Raw genomic sequence first — 16,858 nt, 5'->3', positions numbered from 1 at the left:
CTCTGCCTTGGATCAGGTCTCAATATCTTAATCCCAGATTAATTAATGGATTCCTTCAGTCTCTAAAGATGTAGAGACACATAGCATCAACTATGTGCCAAGGATGGTGGCAGGCCCTGAGATACGAAGATGAAGATCCCAGCCACTATCAGTCAGTGGGCTCATCAAGGAAAGATGTAGAAACGGGCCATCATTACAGCTGTGAGAAAAATACAGGCATAAGAAAAACACAGGAATGTTCAGGGCAAGCATTTAATTTTGCCTGCAAGTTCAGAGACAGCTACTCAAAGGAATATACATTTGAGCTGAATCCTAAAGAAATGAGTAGACAGATGTACACCAGCGGAATAAGACAGCAAAGGGCAGTCTAAACACAGAGAACATACAAAGCCTAGAAGGTGGAGAAAATGAAATTTCCTACTCCAAGAACAGCAGGTCCTTCGAAATGCCTACTACATCCCAATCCATGAAGGCAGGACTTTTTTTTTTCTGTTCTATTTGCTATTAAATTTCCAAGTCAATCATCAGAATGTAAGTTCCACAAAGGTGGTGATTTTGTCTTTTTTAGTCCCTGTGAAATCCATGGAGCTTAATCCAGTGTTCAATTCCCAAATCTTATGTTACTAACCTCATCTTAGCAGCATTTGACACAACTGATTCCTCTCCCTTTGACACTCTATCTTCTCTTGGCTTCCAGGCAGTAGTGTGCTGGTAAATGTTTAACAACAGGTTCTCCAGAAAAATTTTCAAAAGTTCCAATTTGTTGCCTTTGCTGATTTCTGTGATGTAAGTACTCCCACTATGGCCAATTTCAGTCTACCAGTGTGACTGCTGAGTTGGAAAGAGATGAACAGTAGTACACACCATTATGTAGTATTTCCGCCACACAGATGCAACAGCCATAATCTCAGGAGCATAGATATTAGTAAAGTCTACTAAAATAATTAAGAAGTGGGCCATTTCTTTTCAGCCCTGCCAAAGTCGAGTGTCTGGTCTGTTTTGACACCAGACCATGTAAGAGACAATGATGTTGCGCACTGAAGGTAGAGAGGGATTTATGGTGAAGGTCCATGGCCTGCCCTGGTCTTGCTCAGCCGATTAAGTGCAGCATTTTGTTTTTTTTTTCTGACTACAAAATCCAAAATGAGGCTCAAGGTATTCATTTCATCTACACCAGAGAAGGCAGGCTGGGTGGCAAGGCTTTTGTTGAACTTGAATCAGAAGATGAAGTCAAATTGGCCCTGAAAAAAAGACAGAGAAACTATGGGACACAGTTTTGTTGAAGCATTCAAGTCAAACAACGTTGAAATGGATTGGGTGTTGAAGCATACTGGTCCAAATAGTCCTGACAAGGCCAATGATGGCTTTGTACAGCTTAGAGGACTTCCCTTTGAATGCAGCAAGGAAGAAATTGCTTAGTTCTTCTCAAGGTTGGAAATCGTGCCAAATGGGTTAACACCGCCGGTGGACTCCAGGGAAGGAGTACAGGGGAGGCCTTCGTGCAGTCTGCTTCACAGGAAATAACTGAAAAGGCTCTCTAAAGAAACACAAGGAAATAATAGGGCACAAGTATATTGAAATCTTTAAGAGCAGCAGGGCTGAAGTTAGAACTCACTACAATCCACCATAAAAGCTTATGGCCATGCAGAGGCCAGGTCCCATGATAGACCTGGGTCTGGCAGAGGGTTTAACAGCATTGGCAGAGGAGCTGGCTTTGAGAGGATGAGGCATGGTGCTTACTTATAGTGAAGGATATAGAGCCAATGATAATTATAATGGCTATGGCTATGGATTTGGGTCAGATAGATTTGGAAGAGACCTCAATTATTGTTTTTCAGGAATGTCTGATCACAAATATGGGGATGGTGGCTCTACTTTCCAGAGCACAACAGGACGCAGTGTACACACGTGTGGATTACCTTACAGAGCTACTGAGAATGACATTTGTAATTTTTTTTCACTGTTCAATCCTGTGAGGGTACACATTGAAACTAGTCCTGATGGCACAGTAACTGGTGAAGCAGATGTTGAGTTTGCAACTCATGAAGATGCTGTGGCAGCTATATCAAAAGACAAAGCAAATATGCAACACAGCGATGTAGAACCCTTCTTGAATTCTACAGCAGGAGTCAGCAGTAGTGCTTACGGTAGCCAAATGATGGGGGGCATGGGCTTGTCAATCCAGTCCAGTTATGGTGGCCCAGCCAGCCAGCAGCTGAGAGGTGGTTATGGAGGTGGCTATGGTGGCCACAGCAGCATGAGTGGATATGACCAAGTTTTACAGGAAAACTTACGTGATTTTCTCAGACATTGCATAGGCAGCCAAGGAGCAATGAACAGCAGCTACTACAGTAATGGAAGCCGTGCATCTATAGGCATGAATGGAATGGGAGGGATGTCTACCATGTCCATTATGAGTGGTGGATGGGGAATATAATTGATCACTGACTCTTGCTCAATTTTTTTAAAAGAAAAACCCAAAACTTCAGTTTAACAGTTTCTGCAATACAAGCTTATGAGTTATGCTTACTCTCTAAGTGGAAATCAGTATTGTTACGAAGACTTAAGGCTCAGTATTTTTTTAACACAATACTCATCTAGGATGTAACAGTGAAGTTGAGTAAACTATAACTGTTAAACAAGTTCCAGCTTTGCTCAAGTTAGTTATATTATAGGATGTTCTTAAGCAGAAAGCCTATTGAGGTAAAAGGAGTTGAATTATGTTCACTGTTGCCCTTTGCTACATTGTACACTGTGTAGATGCATGCTGAAAGACGTGGTTTTGTGTGTGTGTGTGTCTGTCTACAATTAAAGTGAAACATTTTGGCATCTTTGTTAATTCTAGTTTTATTTAATAACCTGTAAGGCATGTAAATTTAGGATTTTTTTTTTTTAATTAATGGGAAAATTTGAGACGCAATACCAATACTTTAGGATTTTGGTCTTGATGTTTGTATGAAATTCTGAGGCCTTGATTTAAGTCTTTCATTGTATTGTGATTTCCTTTTATGTATATTGTGTTAAGTAAAATTTGTCAAATAAATCCTCATTCAAAAAAAAAATTAAGAAGAAATGAGTTTTGAGTACTACTTTTTAAAAGTACAATTTATTTAATTAAGTTATATAATTTTTATTAATGACATACTTCAAGCTGTTCACTACATTCCAGAAAAATTTACCAATCAGCCCTCATGAGCTGATATAAGCTGGTTCCAGGATACCGTGGCTTCTGGAGCACCACACTCTCTTGGTTCTCCTCCTGCCTCACTGGTCTTTTTTCAGTCCCTTTACCTAGGCCTCCTGTTCTCCCTGACCTCTCTATGTTAAAGTGCCCCAAGGCTTAGACGGAAGGAATGGAGGGAGAAGGAAAGATGGGAGAGAGAGAGGAAAAAAAAGAAAATCTACAAATGACTTATTTTTACTTTTAGCATATTTGTATTTTATGACATTTTGGAAAATACAACTTTACTATTTAATTATAAAGTACATAACCTTTGTAAGTGATATGGCATCTAGAGGTGTGCTGTCCAATGCAGTAGCACTAGCTATAGGTGACTACTGAGCAACTGAAGTGTGACAATTCCTATCTGAGACATTCTGGAAATCCAATACATACAAGCTTTTGAAGAGGAATACAAAAAAAGAATGTAAAATTCTCATTAAAAATAATTATATTGATCATAATTTAAAAATAACACTTTGGGTTAAATTATATATATTATTATAGTTAATTTTATCTTTTTTATTTTTTAAAATGAGGCTCACATTGTATTTTTTTTTTTTTTTTTTTTGATATGGAGTCTTGCTCTGTTACCCTAGCTGGAGTGTAGTGGTGTGATCTTGGCTCACTGCAACCTCTGCCTCCTGGGTTCAAGCGATTTTCCTGCCTCAGCCTCCCGAGTAGCTGGGATTACAGGTATCCGCCACCACCCCTGGCTAATTTTTGTATTTTTAGTAGAGACAGGGTTTCACCATGTTGGCCAGACTGATCTTGAACTCCTGACCTCACATGATCCACCAGCCTCAGCCTCCCAAAGCGCTGGGATTACAGGCGTGAGTCACCACTCCTGGCCTCACATTGACTGGACAGCGCTGCTTGAGATCTTTACTCCAGACTTGCCTCTACCTCTCTCCTCCCCTACTCCGCCTCTGAAAATCTTTGGCTGTACTATGCTACTTTTTGGTGTTAAGTCAAAGACTGTTTTCCTGGTCCATCTCAAATGGAGGTTGCAAATATGTTACTGTTTCTTTAAACTTCTGACTCCCTCCCTCTTCCTTCAATTTAATAATAATTATTGTAATTAATAATTATAGCAGGAACTAATTACACAGCAATCTGCCAATTAATAATTATAGCTCTATGAAAATGACAAGAATCACTGGCAGCCTTTCCATCCAGGTTCCTCATCTGAACCACAAAACACAGAAAAGAATTTGAGTGACTATTCTATTTTACGAAGAATGGAACATAATTAGTACCAATGTAAATGCACAGAAAAGAAGTTAATTCCTATCACATACAAAATGTTCTCTATACAATGGATACCTTTAGGGAATCAGGCTTAATTCTTGCACAGAGCCCTGGCTGAGAAAGGCCAGTTGACGTGGATATCCAAAAGGGCAGATGGGATTACTGTATGTTGAGCAACTGCAATATCCCTGAAATACATTTGTGGTCTTATAAGCAGACACCCTGATGGATAACATTCTTTCAGATTACTAAATTCTGGTTTGTTTTCAAAAAATAAATCTCTAGACTGTATAGTTATGCCTTCTGCAGTGCTCAAATCCAACTCTATACCTTCAAGAAGGAACAATCCCATTCCCAGGGCTTGGGAGCTTAATAAGCTAATCACGGAATATGGTTACGGTTACACTAACTCAACAGGGAAAGCTGCAATAAAATGCCCAAACTTCTGTGCACACAAGTTCATGTCCCTAAGAACAGTGATGTGAATAAGAAACGTTAAAATGCAGTTTCTGAAGTCTCATTTTCTGAAATATAATAGAATCACGTAACAACTTTCCAAGGAAATACTCATATGTGGACTCCACTACATATTCATGCCAAGCACTAAAGCAGTACCATGCTTTCTGGAAACTCTACCGCCTTTCGAGCATTCACCTCATTAATCTTCAAAAACATTTCTTTAAGACCATGAAGAGAAAGTGTTATTTGCATTTTCATCACATAATTCATCACATAAAAACTATTTGTAGCTCACAAATAGTTTTTCCACATCATTATAATTAAAAAAGAAAACATGAAGAATCCATAGATACAGTCAGCAGTTGTTCATTTCTTCCTTCATTGTTGTATTATCAGCTGAAAACCAGTCAGTTTGCTACAGAACTTTGCTATTCAAACTGTGGCCATGATCAGTCACATTGGCGTTAACTGGAAACTTGTGTAGAAATGCAGATTCTGGCCAGACGTGGTGACTCATGCCTTTAATCCCAGCACTTTGGGAGGCTGAGGTGAGAGTATTGCTTAGTGCCAAGAGTTTCAGATCACCCTGGCAGCATAGTGAGACCCCCATCTCTACCAAAAAAATTAAAAAATTAAATAAAAAATTGGGCCAGGTGCAGTGGCTCACGCCTGTAATCCCAGAACTTTGGGAGGCCGAGGCAGGCAGATCACTTGAAGTCAGGAGTTTGAGACCAGCTTGGTCAACATGGTGAAAACTCATCTCTACTAAAAACACAAAAATGAGTTGGGCATGGTGGCGCACGCCTGTAATCCCAGCTATTCAGGAGGCTCAGGCACAAGAATTGCTTGAACCTGGGAGGTGGAGGTTGCAGTGAGCGAAGATCACACCACTGCACTCCAGTCTGGGTGACAGAGTGAGACTCCATCTCAAACAAAACAAAACAAAAATTAGCTGGTACTGGTGGCATGCATCTGTAGTCCCAGCTACTTAGTAGGCTGAGGAGGAAGGATCACTTGAGACCAGGGGTTTGAGGCTATGATTGTGCCACTGCACTCCAGTCTGGGCAAAAGAGTGAGACCCTGTCTCTACAAGAAGAACAAACAAATAAAAAAGAAATGCAGAAATTCAGAGTTCTCACTCTGCCCAATCCTGCTCCTGCCCCTTCCCATTCACAGGCATTGATAAACACGCTATGTCCCAAAAGCCCCACAGTAAAGCAAGCACAGGAAATTTCCACAATACAAGAGGAAGTTGGCCATGCAGCTTGGCATTTGGCAATATATTAGGCCATGACTATTTGTTGAATGAAGGTATAGACAGACCAATCACTGTCTCTTGCAAATCTCACAGCAATCTTTCATATCCAAATTTGTATCTCTTCTAGAGCCATGTTTCTCAACATAAAAAATTCACTTTTTTTTTTTTTTTTTGAGACGGAGTTTCACTCTTGTTGCCCAGGCTGGAGTACAATGGCACGATCTCAGCCCACTGCAACCTCTGCCTTCATGGTAAAGCGATTCTCCTGCCTCAGCCTCCCGAGTAGCTGGGAATACAGGCACGTGCCACCATGCCTGGCTAATTTTGTATTTTTCATAGAGATGGGGTTTTTCCACTTTGGATCCCCCCTGCCTCGGCCTCCCAAAGTGCTGGGATTATAAGCGTGAGCCACCACGCCCAGCCCACTCTTCTTATCAACATAAAAATCTGACTCACTCCCACTCTCAGAGATAGCACATAGTAGGTGACTTTCTCTAGCTGAAAATCTGACTTATTGAAGATAGAGTCAGTTCTCTGTGTATCCCATGAGACCAAGAAGATTTAGTCTAACATGACTCTGTAATTTGTATTGGGAATGTAATAGGCTTTTTTGGTTTTGATTTTAAATAAATCTTTATTTTCAGTGAGTCACATTCAACCTTTGTCTCTCATTTGTTAATATTTTATAGACAAGATATGCAAGCCACACAATTGTGTCACTCGGGGCCTTACAATGAGAAGGTCCCTGAATTTGGTTTAATGCCTCACTATTGCTGTCTTGAAATTCTTAACTTTCTGAGCCCAAGCCCCATATTTTCATTCTGCACTAAGCCCCACAACATATATACGTATAAGCAAGTCCTGTCCACAGGTCTGTTTCTTTTTTTTTTTTTTGAGATGGAGTCTCGCTATGTCGTCCAGGCTGGAGTGCAGTGGTACGATCTCAGCTCACTGCAAGCTCTGCCTCCTAGGTTCATGCCATTCTCCTGCCTCAGCCTCCCGAGTAGCTGGGACTACCTGGGACTACAGGTGCCCGCCACCATGCCCAGCTATTTTTTTTGTATTTTCAGTAGAGATGGGGTTTCACCGTGTTAGCCAGGATGAGTCTTGATCTCCTGACCTTGTGATCCGCGTGCCTCGGCCTCCCAAAGTGCTGGGATTACAGGCATGAGCCACTGCGCGCAGCCAGGTCTGGTTCTTTTTTTTTTTTTTTTTTTTTTTTTTTTAATTTATTTATTATTATTATACTTTTAAGGATTGTGGGGAATTTTTGTATTATAACATGCAGGTTTGTTATATGTATCCTTAGCTGACATCATTAGTCTGCTGCACCCATCAACTTCGTCTTTACATCGGGTATAACTCCCAATGCAATCCCTCCCCCTCCCCTCCCCATGATAGGCCCCGGTGTGTGATGTTCCCCTTCGAACTGAACATCGAGATCACTTGGACTCAGGTCTGGTTCTTAATGAGGGGTGCTAATCAGAATCATCTAATTCCTTTCCCAAATACACATGGCAATCATAACTAAAATTCATCATTGCAGTTTGTATTACTTTGTCTCTACTGTCAGACACATTTTCTGTGATTCCTAGGCTTTCATCTCTGGTCACATCCTATCTCTCCCATGGCTTTCTTTCCTGGCACAAAGGATGGAAGCTAAGCCCACAGCAGTGAGTGGAATGTTGCATAAGCACTAAGGGGATCCTGGCACAACCAGCCAGCTACCATTTATTGGGCACCCACATATTAACATACTAGTGCCACACAGTCCCTTCTCATGAAAGGCTCACAGTCAGCAGAATGTGATACATACTCACCATCAAATCTAAGTGAGCCGGTAGGGAAGCCTTCCTAGAATGATGGGTCTCGAACAGAATTTCAGAACAGGAAAAACATGTGGCTCCACAGAGTGAAAGCATTCTGAGTAAAGGACTGACAGGTGCTACATCCCAGAGCACACTGGAGAAGGAATGTTTGAGGAGCAGAGGAGTGTTTTTGCCAAGCTAGAGCAGTAAGCTGATTGTGAGCTATGCTGGAAAGGCCCTTCCATAGCTCATGTGCTGGATAACTGGGTCTCATAAATCAGATGAAAATTAGGAACCATTAGGAACCTCAAAGAAAGGAACAACAGCATCAAAATGATATTTGCAAAGGATAATTCACTGGGAATAGCCATTTTCCAAATGGTACCCTAGAAGAAGAACTCAACATTCTCTTTCTCTTCAAATAGTTCTTGAAATTCATCTTCTTGTGATACTCCCTCACTGAATGAACATGGAATGAATCACGCTTACAATGGTGCTGATGTGGTGCAGGTAGGCTCCTCAGTGGGCACTGAGCTAAGTATTTGGAAAGGCTTGGTAACTGTGATGAGAGTTCTGCCAGTAGGGCTGCCTCAGTGCAGTGTCAGGCTTTGTCACATGTGTTAGTCCATTCTTGCATTACTATAAAGAAAGGCCCGAGGCTGGGTAAAGAAAAGAGGTTTGATTGGCTTATGGTTCTGCAGGCTGTACAGGAAGTATAGCAGCATCTGCTTCTGGGTAGCCCTCAGGAGGCTCCCAATCATGGCAGAAGACAAAGGGAAAGCAGGCACATCACATGGTGAAGGAGGAGCAAGAGAGAGGGATAGTGAGGGGGAGGTGCCACACACTTAAGCAACCAGGTCTCATGGTAACTCACTATTAGGAAGACAGCACAAAGCCATGAGGGATCCACCCCCATGACCCAAACACCTCCTACCAGGCCCTGCCTCCACCTCCAACACTGGAGTTTAAATTTCAAAACGAGATTTGGGCAGGGACAAATATCCAAACTCTATCACCACATGAGAATCAAAGCATCCATTTCCCTGAACATCACAGAGCACAGAAGCCACCTACCTACCTTTTCAGGAGAGGATGACAGAATCAAAGCCAAGGTTTATAAAAATCAAAACTCTTACCAGAAATGGGTTTTGTCCCTGAAACTAACCACTGCCTCTGACACGGATCTGCCCCAAAGCTGGGACAAGGGATACATCTCTGTATTGGTCTGTTTTCATATTGCTATAAGATACAACCTGAAAGTGGGTAATCTATAAAGAAAAGAATTGACTCACAGTTCCACATGGCTGGGGAGGCCTCAGGAAACTTATAATCATAGTGGAAGGCGAAGGAGAAGCAAGGCACATGTTATATGGCAGTAGAAGAGAGTGTGCTAGAGGGAGGCGGGGAAGTGCCACACTTTAAAACCATCAGCTCTTATGAGAACTCACTCACTATCATGAGAACAGCAGGGGAGAAATCTGCCTCCCCCACCCAAAATGTTCGAATCATCTCCTGCCAGGCCCCTCCTCCAACATGTGGGGATTACAATTCGAGATGAGATTTGGGTGGGGACACAGAGCCAAACCATATCAATCCCACACTGGTAACTGCAATTTTTTTTTTTTTTTTTTGAGACAGAGTCTCACTCTGTCACCCAGGCTGGAGGGAAGTGGCGTAATCTGGGCTCACTGCAAGCTCTGCCTCCCGGGTTCATGCCATTCTCCTGCCTCTGCCTTCCGAGTAGCTGGGACTATAGGCGCCCACCACTACACTCGGCTAATTTTTTGTATATTTAGTAGAGACAGGGTTTCACCATGTTGGCCAGAATGGTCTCAATCTCCTGACCTTGTGATCTGCCCACCTCAGCCTCCCAAAGTGCTGGGATTACAGGCGTGAGCCACCGCGCCCGGCCCCAGGTAACTGCAATCTTTTCCTTCATTCCTTGGAAGTCTGCAGAATATGTAAGGCAAAAGGGAAGAGTGACTTAATTTGTTACAAAGTAAAGCCTGTCACAAGGTGGAACATGAGAGCTGATTTGAAACACACATGCACTCTGTATTTATTCTAAGAGTCCAAAGGAGCAGATAAAAATAAATCAAGGTCTAGGTCTAAGTGGTATGGAACCACCGGATCCAAACACAGCCTGCACTATTATTGGTGTGCTTATTATAGTCCATGAATGCAAATTAGCCTTGGCCAAGTAGAGCTAAAGCCAGAGAGCACAGGACTTACAATTTATCAAAGAATTTTGAAAAAATCAAAAGACAGTTGACACAGATGGCCCTTACATCTTGCTATATGGAGAAACTAAAAAAAAAAAAAAAAAGATATGTATGCACACAGAAGGTATCCTGAAGACATTAAGAATATAAACATCCCATTAACCAAGTTGGGATGAAGCTTTCTTTCTTGGAAGATTATGTGTACTCTTCATTTTGTTATTATGTGTGTGTGTGTGTGTGTATTGTTGTTGTTGCTGTTTTGTGAGAAACAATTTTATAAGACTCTACATTAACTACAATGAGGACGTTTTGTGTTCCGCTTTTGTAATATAGCCTTTACCTTGAAGATTACTTATAGTTGTATTTGTGGAAAATGTCTTGCTTATTCTAGGTCATAGAACGTTGAATTCAGACTTTGGCTTAGAATGTAGAAAACTGCAAGAGAATATATGTCACTTCCACACTAACAACAAAAGCCAGATCACGTACACATATAGTTTGGTGGCCTGTGTTCCTCTCAGTAGTCATGCTCCAAAGAGGGTGACTACAGGGTACACTGAGGGTGGCCAGGTCTTGGGAACAGGAGCTTTCAGCCTTGACAAAGACTCCCTGTCCCAGGACGGCACAGCAGCAGCAAGGCTACTGACCCCAAAAGCACTGCCTGTGGAGGCTGAGAGCACCACAACTAACTTAGAAGTAATCAGTGTGGACATGCAGTTGATAACTGAGGAGTTTCCCCAGGGCTTTGGTGGTGCTCATGACCCTGGGACCTCAGCACAAGCATGAATGTGTGTGACAAGGTGAGGGGTTCCCCACTAATGACTGTGATCAAACTTCCAGCTATTCCAGTAGGATGGGGGACTGTCAGATTCAAGTTGAATTTTTAACACTGTGACATTATTACATTCAAGACATGTGGAATAGGATTCACACCCATACCCTTGTTCTAAATGGTACATCACTCACGCAATAATTTGCATTCTGTGGTAGAAAGCTTCTAAAATGTCTCCCAGTTCGCACTCTTATATAATGCTCTCTTGAGTGTAGTTTGAAACTAGTGAGTGAGTCACTTCTAACAGAGTACAGCAAAAGTAACGGAATGTCACTTCTGAGATCAGGTTAGGAGACTGGAACTTCTGTCTTTCTCACCCTCCCTCCAGCCCTCTCACTCACCTGCTCTGCTGAAGTCAGCTATCTTGCTGTAAACTGCACTAGGGAGAGGCACTTATAGTAAGGAAATCAGGGCAGCCCTTGGTCAACAGCTCATAAGAAACTGAGACCTTTAGTCCAACAACCCAAAGGAACTGAACCATGACAACAACCCCAAGTGAGCTTGGAAGCAGATCCTTTCCCAGTTAAGCCCTGAGATGGCTGCATCCTAGACGACACCTTGATTGTATCCTGTGAGAGATCCAGAACCAGAGCACCCAGCTAAGCCATGCCCAGGCTCCTAATGCACAGAAAGGGTGAGATAATACATGTAGTTTTCTGCCACTTGGCTTTGGGGTAATTTATTATGCAGCGATGGGTAACTAAAACAAATTTCAGGAAGGCAGAAAATGAACAGAAGGTGTTACTATACATCTATCTAAACATGCTGTCTATATCTAAAGTCTAGTCAGTTGTTCTTGAGCAGGGGGGGACATCAGAATAACTCAGGGCTAAGGAGAGTGTTAGAAGGGAGAAATATATGGAAAAGGTAAACAGGGTCACACAAAAGAAGGAAGGTAGAGTCCATTTCAGGGAGTCCAGTGCCTGAGCCTTTTGTTCAGTCATTGGCAGACAGGGTTGGCAGGACCACTATCCCAAAATTTTGTCTCCAAATCTTTTTTCTATAAAAAGACTTTTGCTTGCCACATGTTTTACGTGGTCCCTGAGGATCCTTTGGTTCCCTAGTCCTATCTACCATTTGAATTTGCTTCCCAAATTGCGTTAAAGACAAATAACAGTGCAAATGTTCACCACTGGAAGGTCATCAGAATCTCATCCCCAGTCCTTAATCCTAGACAGGTTTAACAGTTGGATTTGGGGAAAATGGTTCCAATTGGATTCTGAAGTCCACAGAACATTCCACAGTTTAATTCATTTGTTCTGCCCTGGCAGAGTTTATGACAGTTCACAGCAGTCCCAACAAAGTCAAGTGAAATGACCCATTGCATGTGTGAAGTGTCTTCCCAACTCCTTCCACTTTAGACCCATCAGCTAGCCAAATGAGTGAAATTTCATTTTTAGTCATGTCACTTATTTCTCGAAATTCTTCAAGCCATTCCCAGAAAGGCTTGGCATGATTTAAGATTCCAACAATCCCTGGAAAAGGTAAGCATCAGTAAGGGAAAAAAAGGATATATGATCTGATAGGTTTTTTTTAAGACTATGTTGACCTTTACAGAACAAGGGCCTTTGGTCAAAGAAAAATAGAAAAGAAACTAGATTCTTCTCAGCTGTCAGAGAAAGAATTTACATAGTCTTGGGAAGCTCACTGGAACATGTTAGGAAGGCCTAAAATGGAGATGCCAAAGACATAAACTGCCAAACTCTAGATGTGATGTAAACACTGTTTATGATGTAAAACAATACTGTATCTCATCAGTATTCTGTAAGACTTTTTGATGCTGGTGCTTTCTTGACTTTACACAAGTGTCAAAAGAAGCTGTTCATAGAACTAGATCATAAACTGTTACCTGACACTACAATTGTAAGACATCAATTGTAAAATGCATCCTGCTTTCAGAGGTGTTAAAATGTGAGAAAATGTGCCTCCTAGAACAGATGAGAGTAGTTTTGGGCCTTGACAGTAGAAGTGATTTCCTACTTGAGGAGTCCAGTTCCTGGCAAAAAAAAAAAAAAAAAGCAAAAAACCTGTGTGATTTTGCGGGCCTGATCATAGTCAATTACAAACACTTTATCTGACAGGCCTCACGGGTGAAAGTTGCTCTCTCCACTGCCAGTGCACTGCAGTCTCTGGAAGTCGTTACAGTCCCCTGGCCCACCATGACCTTACATGTAACTGCATTCCTGGCTAAGCTGCCTCCATTTAGAGGTATCCTTATCGGGAAAACTCAAAGACCATTTGCTCCCCCCGACTCACTGCTTAGTACTTTTGCACTCCTAACCCTTCCCTCTGCCTCCTGCTAGGCCTTGGGCCTATAAAACTGCCCAAGCCTTTTGTTTGGAGCTCTCAGACAGTGACACAACTCCTCTCTCTGTGCTGGTCTACTTGACTTTCAACTAGTGGGCCATTCCATGGGGACTGCGAGAGGAATGGAATGCAGCAGGTGCTTTCTCTGGTTTAGACTCTTGTTTATACTATTGCAATAACTGATGAAAAGCTGAACTGTCACTTTCATTTTGAATGTCCTTTAATCCAGTATTCCAACAACACCTGGCAGTTCAGCACTCTCTCTCCAGTTGAGCCACGCTCCTGACACTACTCAAGAGAATGCAGTAAAGCAATCTGAGCACAAAGCATGGAACAGTCAGAGGTTCTTATGTTTATTACCCAGGATTTCTATGGTATTCTTGTTTTCTGTGTACTCAAGCAAATGTTGAGCAACTGCCACTTATCAATCACTGAGTTGGATGTGCTAGATGTGATGAAACTCAATACTCAAATGGGAAACAATTCACAGCATTGTAGATACATAGTATTTGGATGACAAAATATTTGGTTCTTACTATGAGTGAGAAAGAAATTCAGGGAAGGGAGGGATCAATGTGAACTATAGTAATCAAGGAAAGCTTTGTGAAAGAAGGTCGACTTGAGTAAAGCATTGAACTAGTAAAATTTGGGTAGTACAAAAGACATCTGGCCTTTAGGGCAGAAGAATCCCATTCTCAAAGAACAGAGTGATTTTTTCACACTTAGGATATTTTGCAAGTTATATTTTCAAAATTAGATGTGCATGCCCCTATAACAATAAAATTGTTTCCTCTGCAGAGTGACATGGAATATGGAATGGGGCATAATTATTTTCAAAATTTCAACCTTAATTGTTTTGACTACATTCATGTTTAGTTTATAATGCCCAAATGCAAACCAATGGATTACAGAAACGACAGCTTAAAATTTTCCTCCACGATTGGTTAGCTAACCATTATGTGGCAATTAACATGCAATTTGACCAGAATTGCCAGCCATTGGGCTAGAAAGAGGCATTCTCCAAAAAAAGGTATAGCCATTCTGATCTAAGTATCTGTACTTTGCATGCTTATCAGGAATAAGTTTTTGAAATAAAGGTTTAACTTTGGAAGTCTGGCTTCCCTCCAGCTATCCAATTAAATTAGCTTATTTATTAAGCACCACTTTCAATTCTATTTTAGACATTTTAAAACTACGTAAATATTTTCAATTCACAAACATTTTTTGAGCACTTTCGCAATGCCAGGTAGAAGTCCCTGCCTTCCCAGAGCTTACAGTCTAAACTCAATCTAGACTCTAGAGTTGTAGTGTCAATGTGGTAGCCACTAGCCCCATGTGGCTATTAAGCACTTGAAACATGGCTAGTGCAATAAGAAATTGAATTTTAATTTTATTTAATGTTTCTTAATCTAAATTTAAATTTAAAAACTGAGACTTGATTCAGCTGTTGGAAAACTTTCAAGTATGTCTGGACAACTTGGGTGTGTGAATCTACTCTATAACTACACATTTCATACACTCTAAATACAGATCAAATATTTCCAATGATAACTTAGCATCCAAATTGAGATGTAAGTGTAGGCAAAATATGTACTAGATTTCAAAGATTTAGTACATAAATGTAAAATACCTCAATAATCATTACATTGACTACATGTTGAAATGACAGTATTTGGGATATATCGACTACATATATGGCTCACATTATATTTTTACAGGACAGCTCTAGAGTAACAATTTCCCAAGAAAAGCTTAGACAACACAAGGCCACTTTATTACAAGACATAAGAATTGGAGAAGCTCTAGTGCACCTCAACTCATGATCATTTTCTTTCTGTTCCCCTTTTACCTTCTTCTTCCTCTCCTTCCTCTAACAATGATGTGCACTGAACTCTTAAGAGCTAGAAAGATTGCTGACCCAAGGTTTAAATGGTTTACAGTAATTTCTCATAGGTAGAGGATTTTAATACAAAAGAACAGTATAATGACTTGGCAACTCAAATATAGGAGTATATTAGTAGCCCAGTGGAAAAAAAGGTGTGAAAGAAACAGCTTTGCTTTTCCCCATGGACTGTCTTAGAAGTCATTTTCTAATAAGTCACTAAAACTACTTAATCACTTTTTTAAAGTTTTAAAATCCTAAGTTCTGGATTATTTATGAAAGATGAAATATATTATTCCAAATTGCATTTATTTTATAAATATCAGATACTAGATTTTAAAAATCATCATGAATGGAGAAGAGCTTTCAGCCAAGCATTCTCTACCACCATAGAATGGATTTCAGTTATCACTATCTTTACTTCCATGGTCACTCTCCTTCATGGTGCAGAAAGTGGAGAATGGGAAGGTGTCTTATTTAAGAACTCCTAGCAGTTTACACAGATTCCTTGAAATGTGAAGATCAAGAGAGTCTCAATTTACTCAATTTACTACAGAAATCCATTGACCATCCTGGACAACAACCCATTTCATCAGATTTGGCAAAAACTGCTAGCTGATTCCCAGCTTTCTGAGCACACAGATAAGGCTACATTTCCCAGTCTCTCTTACAGTTACATGTGACTAAGTTTTTAACAGTGGAATCTGAGATGTATATGCTTATTTCTTTGCCTGACCCATAAAAATGTTCCACAAGTCCACCTTGTCTCTCTCCTCCCCAACTCCTTCCCTTTCTCTGGCTTGACGAAGAGAAGCATAAAGATCTTGGAAGCCATACCAGACTGCAGAGCCACAGGATGGAAGGAACCTGGATTCTTAAGTAACTACTGGGAATGACACCTATCTACCGGGAATACCCTTTTTGGACAGTCAGGTGAGCAAGAAACATACTTCTATTTTGTTAAGCCACTGAAGTTTTGGGGTTGTAACAGCAGCAAGTGTCACCCTAAAGATATAATGAGCAATCCAAAGGACTGTAATTTAGCCTAAGGATAAACTATTTTCACAACTGTTGGTATCACCACTGAACAGCAAGACAGTACCCCATCCTTTGATCCCAACGATATAGGAGTTAAAAAAATTATTTAGGCAGACAGTGAGGGTAAGGAAGTCCTTGATCAGGTTTCCCTTTTAATAAAAAGCAGCCCCCAAATCATTTCTTTTCTAACAAAAAGCAGCCTGTAAAATTGAGCTGCAGACGTGGAGAAGCAAGCTGGAAGTTTGCATGGGTGAAAGCTGGCAGCTGTGACAATAGGAAAAGGCTACCCAGAGGCTAGGCATGTTCAACATGGCGGCTCCATCTTCCCTTTTCTTTGTCAGCCATATGTACAGTAAGGAGCAGACAACATGGCACCAGCCAGGTAGAAAATCTGTTCGCATAATAAAAGATTAGAGTGGGGTGGCCAGCTTCTTTGATTACTATATAAACATCACACCTGGTTCAACCAATCTTTGGGCCCTATGTAAATCAGACACTGCCTCCTCAAGCCAGACTATAAAATCCTGTGTACTTCACTATGGGACCAGAAGACCCACTCTGGCATCCCTCTCTCTCTGTAA

General features: G+C 41.1%; 1 protein-coding gene and 1 pseudogene across 4 annotated transcripts in view; one reads left to right on the top strand and one right to left on the bottom strand.

Annotated features, from left to right (window-relative positions):
* IL31RA (interleukin 31 receptor A) overlaps window positions 1–16,858 on the bottom strand; it is a 98,505-nt gene that overhangs the window by 78,953 nt on the left and 2,694 nt on the right. For 2 of the 3 annotated variants that reach the window (XM_009208432.4, XM_009208435.4), the window contains exon 1: window positions 629–999. The exons of the other annotated variant lie outside the window; for it this stretch is intronic. The gene's annotated coding sequence lies outside the window, so the exon portion shown is untranslated. Of the gene's footprint in view, window positions 1–628; window positions 1,000–16,858 lie in introns of those variants that run through there. 3 annotated transcript variants of the gene reach the window in all.
* Window positions 1,247–2,437, top strand: LOC101000376 (annotated as a pseudogene). The gene has a single exon (XR_002522553.2). The product of XR_002522553.2 is annotated as a heterogeneous nuclear ribonucleoprotein H-like (transcript).

This window comes from Papio anubis, chromosome 5, assembly GCF_008728515.1.
Source record: "Papio anubis isolate 15944 chromosome 5, Panubis1.0, whole genome shotgun sequence".
Taxonomy (NCBI): domain Eukaryota; kingdom Metazoa; phylum Chordata; class Mammalia; order Primates; family Cercopithecidae; genus Papio; species Papio anubis.
The sequence above is the reverse complement of the archived record's forward strand: the minus strand, read 5'-3'. Positions and strand labels throughout refer to the sequence as shown.